General features: G+C 44.8%; 1 protein-coding gene and 1 long non-coding RNA gene across 2 annotated transcripts in view; one reads left to right on the forward strand and one right to left on the reverse strand.

Moving 5' to 3' along the window:
* The window catches only part of jmjd1cb (jumonji domain containing 1Cb), a 97,447-nt gene that overhangs the window by 39,066 nt on the left and 45,881 nt on the right, over positions 1-12,500 (reverse strand). The gene's annotated exons all lie outside the window — the stretch shown is intronic.
* The window catches only part of LOC117748538, a 12,514-nt gene continuing 5,320 nt past the window's right edge, over positions 5,307-12,500 (forward strand). The window contains exon 1 of the long non-coding RNA XR_004611611.1: positions 5,307-5,578. This is a non-coding gene — a long non-coding RNA (uncharacterized LOC117748538). The remainder of the gene's footprint in view (positions 5,579-12,500) is intronic.

Consider the following 12,500-nt stretch of genomic DNA (forward strand, 5'->3'; position numbering starts at 1 on the left):
GCCAGTGTGCTGGGAAAAAAGCATTCTGTCAGGGTGTATTTCCAGACGGGTGGTAGCAGAGTGGAGGAGACGCACACTCCGACCGGTGGATGTACAGAGACCACACACACACACACACACACACACACACACACACACACACACACACACACACACACACACACACACACACACACACACACACGTTAAGGCATGTGCTCTGCTGTTGCTTGTTTAATAATTGATCAGGAAAAAGTGCAGCAGAATGTAAAGGAGATGAAGAGCCAATGATGGAGCTCATGCATCGCTAAGTGACCGAGAGAGGCTACTCCGCACATGCACGCACATGCACACACTAAAGCTTCCAGGGGGGCCATAATCTGATGAAGGTCAGATGGAGTCAGAGAGTTTTATATGCACAACACTGGATGAACATTTCCTAAATAACAGCACATTAGAGGGGTTGCGATAGGGAGACAGGAGATAGTAGATCTCTCCTGCTTGGTGTCATCTGACATGTAATCTACCATCCGGGTGTATTGGGTGCTCCTCCCAGGGCCCAGGATGTTCCGCTTCTAATTACATTATCAGGAAGGTTACATGATTAACTGGTGCAGGTAGAACACCCACCTGGATCTAGAGTTCAGTAGATGGTTCAGAGCAGAGGTTGACCGATAGTGGATCTTTAAAGGCCGATACCGTGACAATATTTGGAGCAGAACAAAGTGGATTAAACGGTTGATGCCTATTGGGAGCTCAAAGTGCTGCGTTTTATATATTGGAGAGGTAACTTTCGCTGTACAATACGCTGTTCTCGGGAGTGTTTTCAGCGAAAGGGGACCTTGTTAATAACCACATAATGACCGGAGTAATCGGCCTCTAACAGGGCCTCGTTCTGCCAACATAGATAGTTCAGAGCAGATCATTCGGTCGGCCTCTAGTCGGCAGGACATCGTTTAAACAATGAGGATACCAGTAACCTGAAATGTATGGATACCTCATTTATTACTTTGGCGAACCATACAAATAGCCTTAAAGGTTGTGAGTCCCGGTACCTGGCCCGAATGGTTCATTGATCAGTGTGGGGCGTCTGCTCCCAAAACCAGGTACCTGTCTATGCAGTCATGCCGAGGAAATGTAGCTGGATGGCGACGACAGGGAAGAACAGTTGAAACTACGGTAGCCAGAAGGACAGAGCAGCAGATTATTTAGCTTACCAAAGACAGAAAGGTAGTGATCCTCTATTTGTTTTTATCCATTCATTTACCTTATTGCCACACAAGAACTACACTCTCGCTATGTCTGCACTGCTAGCACCATTAGCTGGGAGCACCATTAGCCTCTATCCATCTCTGTGCGGAGGCAATAAACATGCTCTAAATTCCACACTGAGCACCTTTAAGGAGACCCAGTTTACAACGATGGAACCACAGGATGTTTCACATTTCTGCTGAACAAATAAAAAGAATCATCAAATACCAAAATAGTCGAATATGGATTTTCTGTAAGTTAACTAATCATTAATCCACTAAGCATGTTAGTAATCATGTAAATCCCCCCCCCCCCCTTGTGGTTTTGCCTTTAAAGAGCAACAATTGTTTTGTGATATATATTTTTTTAACCGGTGCCACTAGGGTTTAGATAAGGGTCACGCTGTGAAGATTTCCCCCATGAATCTAAATTAAACAGGTTGAAGGGGGGTGAGGAATGAATATCAATAATGTTTCCATCAAACAGGTGGCGTGAGTGCTTTTTCCTCTGTGCCACCGCCACATTCAAGTTGAACGCCACCCGGCATCAGCAGCAGCTACTGCAGCTGGCAGCTCCACAGCAACACCTACATCAGACAGCAGCACAGACTTTTACTTTGACCTTCATCTCAAAGAACAATGCTGCTTTAAAGTAAAGGTCGTAGTATGTTCAACACCAGATAGCAGAAGTAGACAGCTGTTATTCAGGCAACAAACAGCTCCGCAGAAGACAGCCCATCTGTTCCAGAACGGCAAGTGTATAAAGAGTTGAATTATTCAATGTGTGGGGGGAACATTCCAGAGACTCATGACAACTGCCAAACGCAAAGTGAATCAACAAAGAGGAACTAAGGCTACAACCTAAGAGTGAGAAAGAGGAATCTAAAAGACAGATACACGCACGCACATAATTTGTTCTGTCAGTCACAGTAGCCCCGCCCTAAAACATCCACTGCTTTATGGTCTGTTTGACTCTAAATGGACTATAATGTACAAAATGAACATCATGCTGTATTAAAGAAGACTTTAAACTAGAGATTGAGACCATAAACTCATGTTTACAATTATACACAGGGTATCAAGAGAAAAGTAGAGTCATTTTCTATAGACTTCTATACAACCAGAGGAGTCGCCCCCTGCTGGTCAGGAGAGAGAATGCAGCTTTAAACACATGATGCATAGACTTCTATACAACCAGAGTCGCCGCCCCCTGCTGGACAGGAGAGATAATGCATGTTTAAGGCACTTTGTCATTGGCTTCTCTCTCGGAGCAATGAACTACTGTTGTATGAAGAACTGTCAGGATGATAAAATGATCTTGTCAGTTAATTATGTCATCTTGTCAGGAATCTGCCTTGAGGTGCATTCAAACTCTCGTTAAAAATGATTAACGGGGTACTTCGGTCCTTCAGTATGGCACTTCGATAAAGTTGAGGGACTTGCAAGAGACAGATAAAAAAAATAAAAAAACGACAAATCAGTTCGGCTCCAGAAACACTGGTCCCTACACTTTGAAAACCGAAGGTCCTACAGAGACAGACTGTGGGACTGTGGTTTCAAAAAGGTTGTCCCAAACGTGCCTTCAGCCGTCCAAGCTGATCCATGACTCAACTCAGCGATTTGATGTTGCAGCGTAAAGCTGTCAGTAACCGAGCTGTTAATAGCCAACACAGTTTGATGTGGGCTGACATTTGGTGTGATGCTGCTGTCCTGTGTCCGGTGCAGCAGCATCCTCCCACTCAAGCCATACCCGTCAGTAGTAACTGGAACCAGCATCCGTAAGCAGTTTACCTCACTGACAGTAAATATTCATGTGCCTCAAATCTCAGAGTGAAAAGCCTCGGCTATAAATATGGTTTTACTGTTTCTCTCCTTGTTCGACAACGTGATTCTTTTCCCCCGAAGAAGGGGCGTGGCCGTGGGGTTTAACGCTTGATGAGGTCTGATCTCTCCCTCTTGTTGAAGCCGTTTTCACAGGCCGGTGACCACTTCTTTTTGACAGGTTACCTGACTTTCGGGAGTACATTTAGTGCAGTGACCTCTTTAAGGCTGAATGTAGGGCCGAGTTACACAAAAGAGAGCGAGCTGCACGGGTGCACACTGTCGATTTGCCCATGGCTTCTCACAGCTGATGAAATCGCGACGGAAAAAGCCAAGAGGCACTGTTAATCAGAAACTACAATGTCCTCACTGTGAACCCCGTTTGGTGCATCAGCAAACACACCGCGTACTGGGACAAATGAAATGATTTACCACCTTCCACTCGGACAGAACGGTCTCGCAACACAAGCAGAAGAGGATGGCGATTCCAGATCAGAGTTCGAGGAAGATGAGGTCGCACCGGGTAATGGCTAAGTCACAGAACATAACGAGAATTACACCTACTGAATTTGGAGGGGAAAGAAGCAAACAAATAAACTGGAATCCACTGGCACTATTGTACTTTTTGTCTTCTTTAATCTACAAGACTTGTGTGAATCAAGTATTAACACCATGGTCAATATTCTGGAACAGAACGGCGCCGTGTGCTCTACGACACCACAGATAGAATTTGACATCGCTGTGGTAGAAACGAGTTGTAGCAGGTATTAAGTAGTCAGGAGGTATGACGGTAGCAGCTAGATTATAATGCTAACAGCATTTTCAGAGACTGTAGGCCATACACACAGTAACACACACACACACATACACATACAGGTCGACATCTCGGATCGAGCAGCTTAGGAAGACCATACAGCCTATTCTAGGAAACGTCCTCTGCTCCCTGGCAGTGTGTTACTTTAGTCGCACGGATCAAACTCAACTCTGGCTTTTCGATTAAAGAAACGGCAGCGATGTGTGCGAAATCTGTAACGTTACCTCTCTCCTCCGTCTCCAAGCAACGTCAAGGAGCAATGGCTCTGAAGAAAAACACTTGACAAAACTAGCTTTGATCCAGCGAGCAAAGAGGGGAGAGGCAGGAAGGAAGAAAGGAAAGGATGACGAGGGTAAAAAAGAGAGAGAAAAAAAGGGCAGTGAGAGAACAAGAGCGATGTGTGGTTCCTTCTTCTGGCAAGAAAAGGCAGATGGCCAAGAGGAAAACAAGGCAGAGCAGAGGACGAGCTACACGGCCGACATTTTAACTGCTGCTGACGCAAGAAAGGGGAGAAAGGAGAGAGATAGAGAGAGAGGGAGGGACAGAGGCACGGCCGGCCGATGCACACTTCCTCTCACTCTCCCTCTGTGTGTGTGTGTGCGTGTGTGTGTGTGTGTGTGTGTGTGTGTGTGTGTGTGACGCAGCCTCGCTCTCTCTTACTCACCACTCTTTGAATTTCTCTCCTGCCTCTCAGCTATCTCTCTACAGCAATCTGTCTAACTCCCACTCCCCCCCCTCTGCTCTGTTCAATTGAGCTTTATTGACACTCATTACCTTCCACACACACGTACTAATATCTGCATGTCAAGCAAACACGGGATTATAGGAAGTCATCTTCACACAGTTGGCAGATACAGGTCCCTTTGTGGTTTGATTATAGCAGCTTGTCTGTAAGGCTCCAGGATACAGATACATTTCTTTACCAGCATGCCAAAAATCAAGTCCGTAAACCATCAACATTTCTAAATGTTACCCTTTTACTTTGTCATAACAACTCAAATGATTAGGAAATAAAAGAGTACTTTTAAGGATTAGAACAAATGTTGTCACTAGTAGTTTAACTGATGTATTAAAATACAAATAACAGGTCTTAATTCATCTTTAATACCTATGTAAGATTCTCCTTCTAACTGGATTTAAGTTTCACACCAACACTATATTTTACAAGATTACATGTGAATCATGATAACGTTATAATGATTCACATTTGCCCAATACTCATTTTCACTGAACGGAGCCTGAACGCAGCATAATGTAAGTGGACAAAACCTTCATTCGTTGGCCATTAGCAGTGCTGCTAACGTTACTAACTCTTCTTGTGTCAATTTAAACACTGATTGGTTGTTTACAATATGACATCATCAGAGATCAGCAAGTAGAAAAGCAGAAAAGATGTCCTGATTGCACACACACACACACACACACACACACACACACACACACACACACACACACACACACTCAACAACAACAGCTAAACGTGTAGAACACAGATGGAGCTATGTACGTAAAGCAGGTGTTTTCAACCCCATATTCTCCACCGGCATCTGAACATGGAGGCCTGAGAGGAAGTGTGAACTGAAGTGACTCTGAAGGGAGGACAGAGACACACGTCCTGTGTTTTGCTGCCTCTGTTTAGTCAGAGCGAGGGGCCTGACCTGCTCCTGTGCGGGGAAACTAATGGCTTTCTTCTGCAGCCCTCACTGCCATAAAGGTAAGCTATAATTACACATGCACACACAGATCCACAGGAGGCAGGAGATTACACTAGACGGCTCCATCTGTTCTGGGATGGGGGACTTTTGCTGACCCAATTTCTACCAAAAACTACATCTCAAACTTGTTCACTCTCAGGCCGGCTAACGAGACCCACAGACCTGTTTAAGTCTGTGGGTCTGTGGGTGACGTAGACGTACTATGTGTTACCGATACATTACAATGGGGAAGGCGGTTTAGAGTTACAGCTGGCTTAAGGAGTGAGCTGCATGTGAGGGCGGGCAAAGACAAGCATACACACACACACACACACACACACACACACACACACACACACACTCACTCCTCTGTTCTCTTGTCAACAGAAACAGAGCCAGCATAGTAACCAGATAACAAGATGCCCTTGTGTGTGTGTGTGTGTGTGTGTGTGTGCGTGCGCATGTGTGCGTGTGTGTTGTATATCATTCTACAAAGTGGGCCTTTGTTGCTAGGTAACGTAGCAGTACTGGAGCTGTCAGGGAAGTCAAACAAAGATATTACACTCATTTATTATTCTCTGGCTGTTGCCTTCCACACCTCCGCCTTAAGGACTCCTGCTTACCTGCTGTTTAGCCTTCATGTGATTAGTGTACAATTGGGGTGTCACCAAAACCAATACTTCTTCTTTCTACAGTGTAGCATACATGGAGCTGGTCCAATGCCGATGCCAGCATGAGAAATGTTTCCGACACGGTTTCCGCGAGTATGCTCGTAACGCTGTTACATCATCTATCGGCTTGTTTACCTTTAAGGGACGCTTGCTACCCGAGCCGTACAGCCTGCTCAAGTCTGAAAAGTGAAGCCGGTGCAGAAGTGCCTTAAACTTACATTCTCTCTCCTGACCACCGGGGGGCGACTCCTCTGGTTGTATAGAAGTCTATATAAATGACTCTACTTCTCTTGATTTATTCCCTCTGTAAACATTGTAAACATGAGTTTAAGGTCTCAATCTCTAGTTGGAAGTCTTCTTCAATACAGCATGATGTACATTTAGTAAATGATGGTTCATTTAGAGTCAAACAGACCATAAAGCAGGGGATGCTTTAGGGCGGGGCTACACGGTGATTGACTGGTCGTATACTGCGTCTCTACGTCACTCTTCCTCAGTCCAAATATGGTTTACTTGTTGCAAAATGCCAAGATGGCAACAGCCAAAACGCCAAACTCAAGGTTTTATAACATCATTCCACACATCGTCATGACGACTGTGTCCACTTCTTAGAATTAGTCTATGCTCCCGCCTGATCACTAATGCACATGGGCAAACTAGTACACAGCTGTGGTTCAACACCTATAACGATAGACTATTTCAACAGGTCTGTGTTGAAATCCTCATGAGCGCTAGTTAGCGGTAGTGGCAGCAGTATCTAGTCGGAAAAGCTAGCTAACCTGAGCTTGGCCAAGGTAAATGATGTTTTCAGATGTGACCTAGTTAAAATGCAGCTTTTGGCGAGAAACCTGAATTAATTCAGTTGTTTGACGGAGATGTTTTTACAGCGTTAGAAAATAGATATTAGAGAGGGAATTAAAAACCTGTATGCAAACAGTAATAAAGGATTGTAAATTGGGCATTGAGTGTTGGGAAATTTCAATGCCATTGGTATCAACCGCTACATTTCTGGTATCGTGACTGCCCCAGTGTGCAGGGCCTTTTACAAGAGCTGAAAAACAAGGTTGCTGTTAGAGAAGCCATCTGACAGACATGAATCACTTCAGCTGTAGCTTCTCTGACGAAGAGAGACAAACGATGTGAGCTTATGAATCACAAATCATTGGGTTAGTTTTGGGAGGATATTTATAGCGTCTCTCCAGCCGGGGATACTTGCATCAAATCCTCTCTGCTGGCAACGGCTACAGATAAAACCTCTGCAGGAGTTCATCTCTGTAAAGTACAGTACACACACACACAGACAGACAATCTGTGAATTTACAGCTTCTCTCTCTGCCCGTCTGCGTCTCTACCGCTCTGAAATTAGGACAGAGGAGAGCTCTGCCAGATAACGTTGTTGTGTAGCAGCACACGGGCACTCAGCCAGATCACAGCATGAAAGAGTGCGTGTGTGAGTGAGTGTGCACGTGGGTTAGATACAAGAGTGTCCCATCAGTTTTATTACTGGCTCTGCACCATTTGCCTTTGCTACAGAGGTGGCAGTTGGAGACAACATCACATGGTTTTAGTCCAGCGGTCTGTCTCCATTGAAAACCCCGCCCCCATAGACTGTAACCGTTTCCCACAATGCCATGATGCAGCATGGCTGACAGCAGATCTCCCCTATCCTCTCTATCAATCCCGTCATTCACTTTCTCCCCCCCGCCCTCTGCCCTCAGGTGTCGTCTGGTCATTGGAATTCACTTTGTCTCTGATGGGAGTTTGCATTGAAAGTCTTTAATGAGTTCACACAGTGCTCAGCGTGAGAGAGAGAGAGAGATGATGTAATATCTGGATGAGCGATGCAATCGTGTGGGATGGGGGAGAGGACTATGAAGGTGCCTTCGAGAACCATCTCTCTCCTCTCTGCTGGAGTCCTCTGTGGTGTCAGATGAGATATGATCCTGTGACGGCTCTGCAGAGACGTGCTGATGAATCAAACAGCGCCGGCCGACGGTCACCGCCTCCCGCACGTGTTCCGATTGGCTGATCTGACGAGCGTGTGCCAAGAAGTCACGTAACGGCTCTGATTCGTTGTTTCCCGTGTTGTTGTGTAACGCCAGCTCCAGTGATGGAGTCATGTCAGAGCGAGAGGGGTCTCTGTGTGACAGAAAGCGGGTCGTGTCAGTGTGGGGAAGCCTGAAGACGCCCGTCCTATGCACGGCACAAACACAACTAGAGAAACACAGACAACAGTTTAGTGTGTGTGTACGTAAACAAGCTATATTTGCAAAGAGCAACTAACCCATGCCTCCCTAGACCACAGCACATGTATGCAGCAGAGGGGACGGGGTTTCAGATGTAAAGATGTTTTAAACACAGCACTGCATATTGACATAGTGCCACGTTCAACCTGGATAACCTTTGTTCAAAGTGCTGAGACGTCCCATTACGGTTTCCGTTGTTTATGAGCATTTACAAACACGGCGGAAAACAAACAGAGATGTGAAAAAACAGCATGGAACTGTACTGCAGTAACACAACCGACATGCAGCAACACCTCACTCGGCTCCAGTGCTCCACGAAATTCTGGGCTTTGAGGTTTACGTCAATGTGATCGAAAACACTTTTATTGAAAAGAAGAGTGTCACAGTTGGTGGATGGGAGTGTGTGTGTGTTTGTGTGTGTAGTAAACATGGAACAATTATTCTGTCCAATTAACCACCAAGTTGGTCGTGGGTCAGGAATGAGGAGGATGTTCTTTTACAGTTGTAGTTTTTGTATTTGCCATCCCATTAATTTGACCACAGTGTAATATGCGGGTAAGCATCTAACAGACTAAATAATCCTGAATATCACATTTACTACTGCGTTACATCAGAGCGCTACATCACATCCTGTGCGTCGGCAGCTGTCTGTCCTCATATGGTGCGAGCGTGTAGAAAGAAGATGCGTCACCGCGGACCACAAGTCCTGGACAGACCGAGGAGGTGGAGGAGGAGGAGGAGGAGGAGGAGGAGGAGGAGGAGGAGGAGGAGGGCCGAGCGGCGAGACAGGCTGAGCCAACACCTATTCACGAGTAACCCGAGCCCCGTCAACACTCGCTGACAAATGTGTGTTCCTGACGACGCACTCGAGTAATTTGTCCTTCTGGAATTTCTCCGGGTTGAAGATCACACAGATGTGACCTGTCCCCCCTTCTGCTGGTCATCTGTTTGAATCTGAAGCAGAGGGAGTAATAGTGGCGCCGCCTACAAACCTGCGAGAACCAGCGAGTCTTCAAGCTTCTATAATCAATATTTTTATGATAACGCGTCAAATATAACATCCTATAGATGCGTTTTCCTGTTTTTATGCCCTTTTCAATTCTCACATTAAACGTCCTCACAATAATACATGACACGAACATTTCCATCCACTCTTCGCCCTTTGACTGGCGCTCTTTTAATTGATGCAATGGCTTTCCACGTTCTGCTTATCTCCATGAACCAACTCCCAATAATCGCATAATGATTAACTGTTTTAATGGAATTTGGTGAAGGTTTGCGATACATTTGAGTGGAAAATCGGGCTTATGACGAAACAATCTGACAATAACCGGAGACAGAGCTGTACAATTTTATTAAAGGGCCAGACTCCCTCAAAGCTCGAAGTTGACACCGAGTCCGGGGCATGAGATGTGATCTTTTTAACTTTATTTTAAATTATGATGGTCCCGATTCCAAACAAATTGGCCAAGATTAAATTATTTACTAGATAATGTTAAATTGGCGTTACACGATAATAACTGAAAATAATGGTAATTTTGTTTTTCTTTCAACTTCTTTTCTTGTTCAAATAATATTTCTAGAACGGGCAACGGACGAAACACGAACAAAACTCAGAAAGGACCCCGAGTTAACGGACCCTTCTACATGCCATCCATCAGTTTGAAGGGACAGCAAACTGAAACTAAAACACAGGAACCTTTAAGAGGAACCAACCCAAAACACAACATCAGTTTATCAGTTTCACGATGATGTACTTCGACACTTACACTGCATGTGAGAGAGAGAGAGAGAGAGAGAGAGAGAGAGAGAGAGATAGAAAAACAAAGCAAATTCAGCCTCACTAGACACCTTATCAGTCCCCTGGCAGACAGGAAACCCACATAGGACTCGTTTCCGCCACACGCACACACACGCACACACACGCACACACACACACACACACACACACACACACACACACACACAGTGAATGGGGAGGCGTGAATGCTTCCTTTCCCGTGAACAAAAACAATACGAAAGAAAAGCAGTGCTGTGACAGTCAGACTGTGTGTGTGTGTGTGTGTGTGTGCGTGCGTGTGATGCAACAGATTGCTAACGATGCTAGTGGTTTTAACCTGGGTGGGAGGAGCCGGAGGGCGGGCTTGTAACGCTTCTGATTGGCTCAACCTACTGAAATCACTGAATATTGTCCGTAGCAAATCAAAAACAACAACGCCGGCAAATAAACAATACTTCTGGAGCATTCTGCCTCTGACAGAAGCATTTTTTTCACTATCAACGTAACTCCTTATTTTCTCATTTTGGTGGATAACATAACAGAAAATAGTGAACGGGTTTTCACAACGATGCCGCTGACACCGATCGTTGAGGAGTCCCATCGCCGTACGAATCACGGGTACATTTTGGTCTGTTACACCACTACTTTATACTGTCACGCACACACGCACACAAACACACACACACACACACACACACAACCAGGATATCACAATACCAGTAATGTAGCAGTCAATACCAATACATTCCACAATTCTCAATACCAATACAACAATAAACACATTAGTGTTAGTCAAACAGGTCATTATTCCCTCTATTATCTATTATTATATTATATTGCTGTAATCCCATTTATTCTCCAGTACATTTGAACACATGATGATGTCATAATATACCTTTGCCTTATATTGGGCTATACAAAATAAACTGAATTGAATTGAATTATACTCATTTTAATAGTGCTTGAACATCATAATCAAACTCAATATCTGGACCCTGGTCATATTTGTATTAATATTTCTGATACCATTACTGCTTTTATTACGATTATTATTCTGCTACATCCACTGCTATTAGTAGTTGTAATTTGTCCACCATTCTTCTGCTTACTACTCTCATTAAATGAATAATTTCTGTCATATCCATGTAATGTGTTTATGTAACTCTGTAACTCTGTTCATCTGGTCACATGACATCTATTCATCTGTCCATCCGGGAAGAGGGATCCTCCTCTGTTGCTCTCCTGAAGGGTTCTTCACTTTTTCCCCGTAAAAAGGTTTTTTTTCTATTTTTGTTCCTGATCCGATGTGAGGTCAAAGGTCAGGGATGTCGTATGTGTACAGATTGCAAAGCCCTCTGAGGGGAGTTTGTAATTTGTCATTTTGGGCTATAAAAATAAACTGAATTTAATTGAATTGTCTGGGTTCTGTAGAAAATGAAGAATTTGGGCATCGACTCGGTACTCGTGAAACCTCCTTAACTAAAACTCATCTACTGCCTGTCTTCACTCTCTCCCACACACACACACACACACACACGCACGCACACACACAAAAGATCATAAAAGTCTGTGTGTTGAAAAGGGCGTCTCCATTAGCTAACAGAGCTGAGTTTCTCCTACAGGAGAGATAAATGACACTGCAGCCTGACGTCACCTGACCCCAACACGCACGTTTTAAATGGAAAGCACTCTCCGTACACTCGAGCGTTTCAGCACAGTCTTAAAAATGATCTCAGTCCAACGTAACACGCTTGAAAACAAACATCACATGACGTTCACCTGCACCGGGCAGGCATTCGCGGTGTAAACAGGAAGCAGATTGTCATCGAAGCTCTTCTGCTGTTTCTTGTCGTCTGTATGGGAGAGTCCATAAAAACATGTGGATAATCCAGCTCCTGGGGGATTAGCTGCTCTTTCACCGGGTCTGTACGGGAGGCTCTTTAGCATGTGCCAGGACCTCTCCGTGGAAGTGTGCACACCTTTTCAGACGCATGCCGATGCACCTTTTGTTTTCAGGGAACACACAGCTTCAAAGAATATCCTGCTGAAAGGGCTAGCCTTTGTCCAAAACACTGACACAACCAGAAATGGGTGCTCAATGTGTGTGTTTGCTGATGAGAATTCAGCAAAGCTCATCGGCTGGTCTGAGTGTAACTCTGAGGCAAATCAGAACGCGTCAACTGGGTGATGGATGTGAAGCGGGTGGAATGGGAAACGTTCGGAAAAAAATAACCATTATCACATT

Source organism: Cyclopterus lumpus, chromosome 19 (assembly GCF_009769545.1).
Source record: "Cyclopterus lumpus isolate fCycLum1 chromosome 19, fCycLum1.pri, whole genome shotgun sequence".
Taxonomy (NCBI): domain Eukaryota; kingdom Metazoa; phylum Chordata; class Actinopteri; order Perciformes; family Cyclopteridae; genus Cyclopterus; species Cyclopterus lumpus.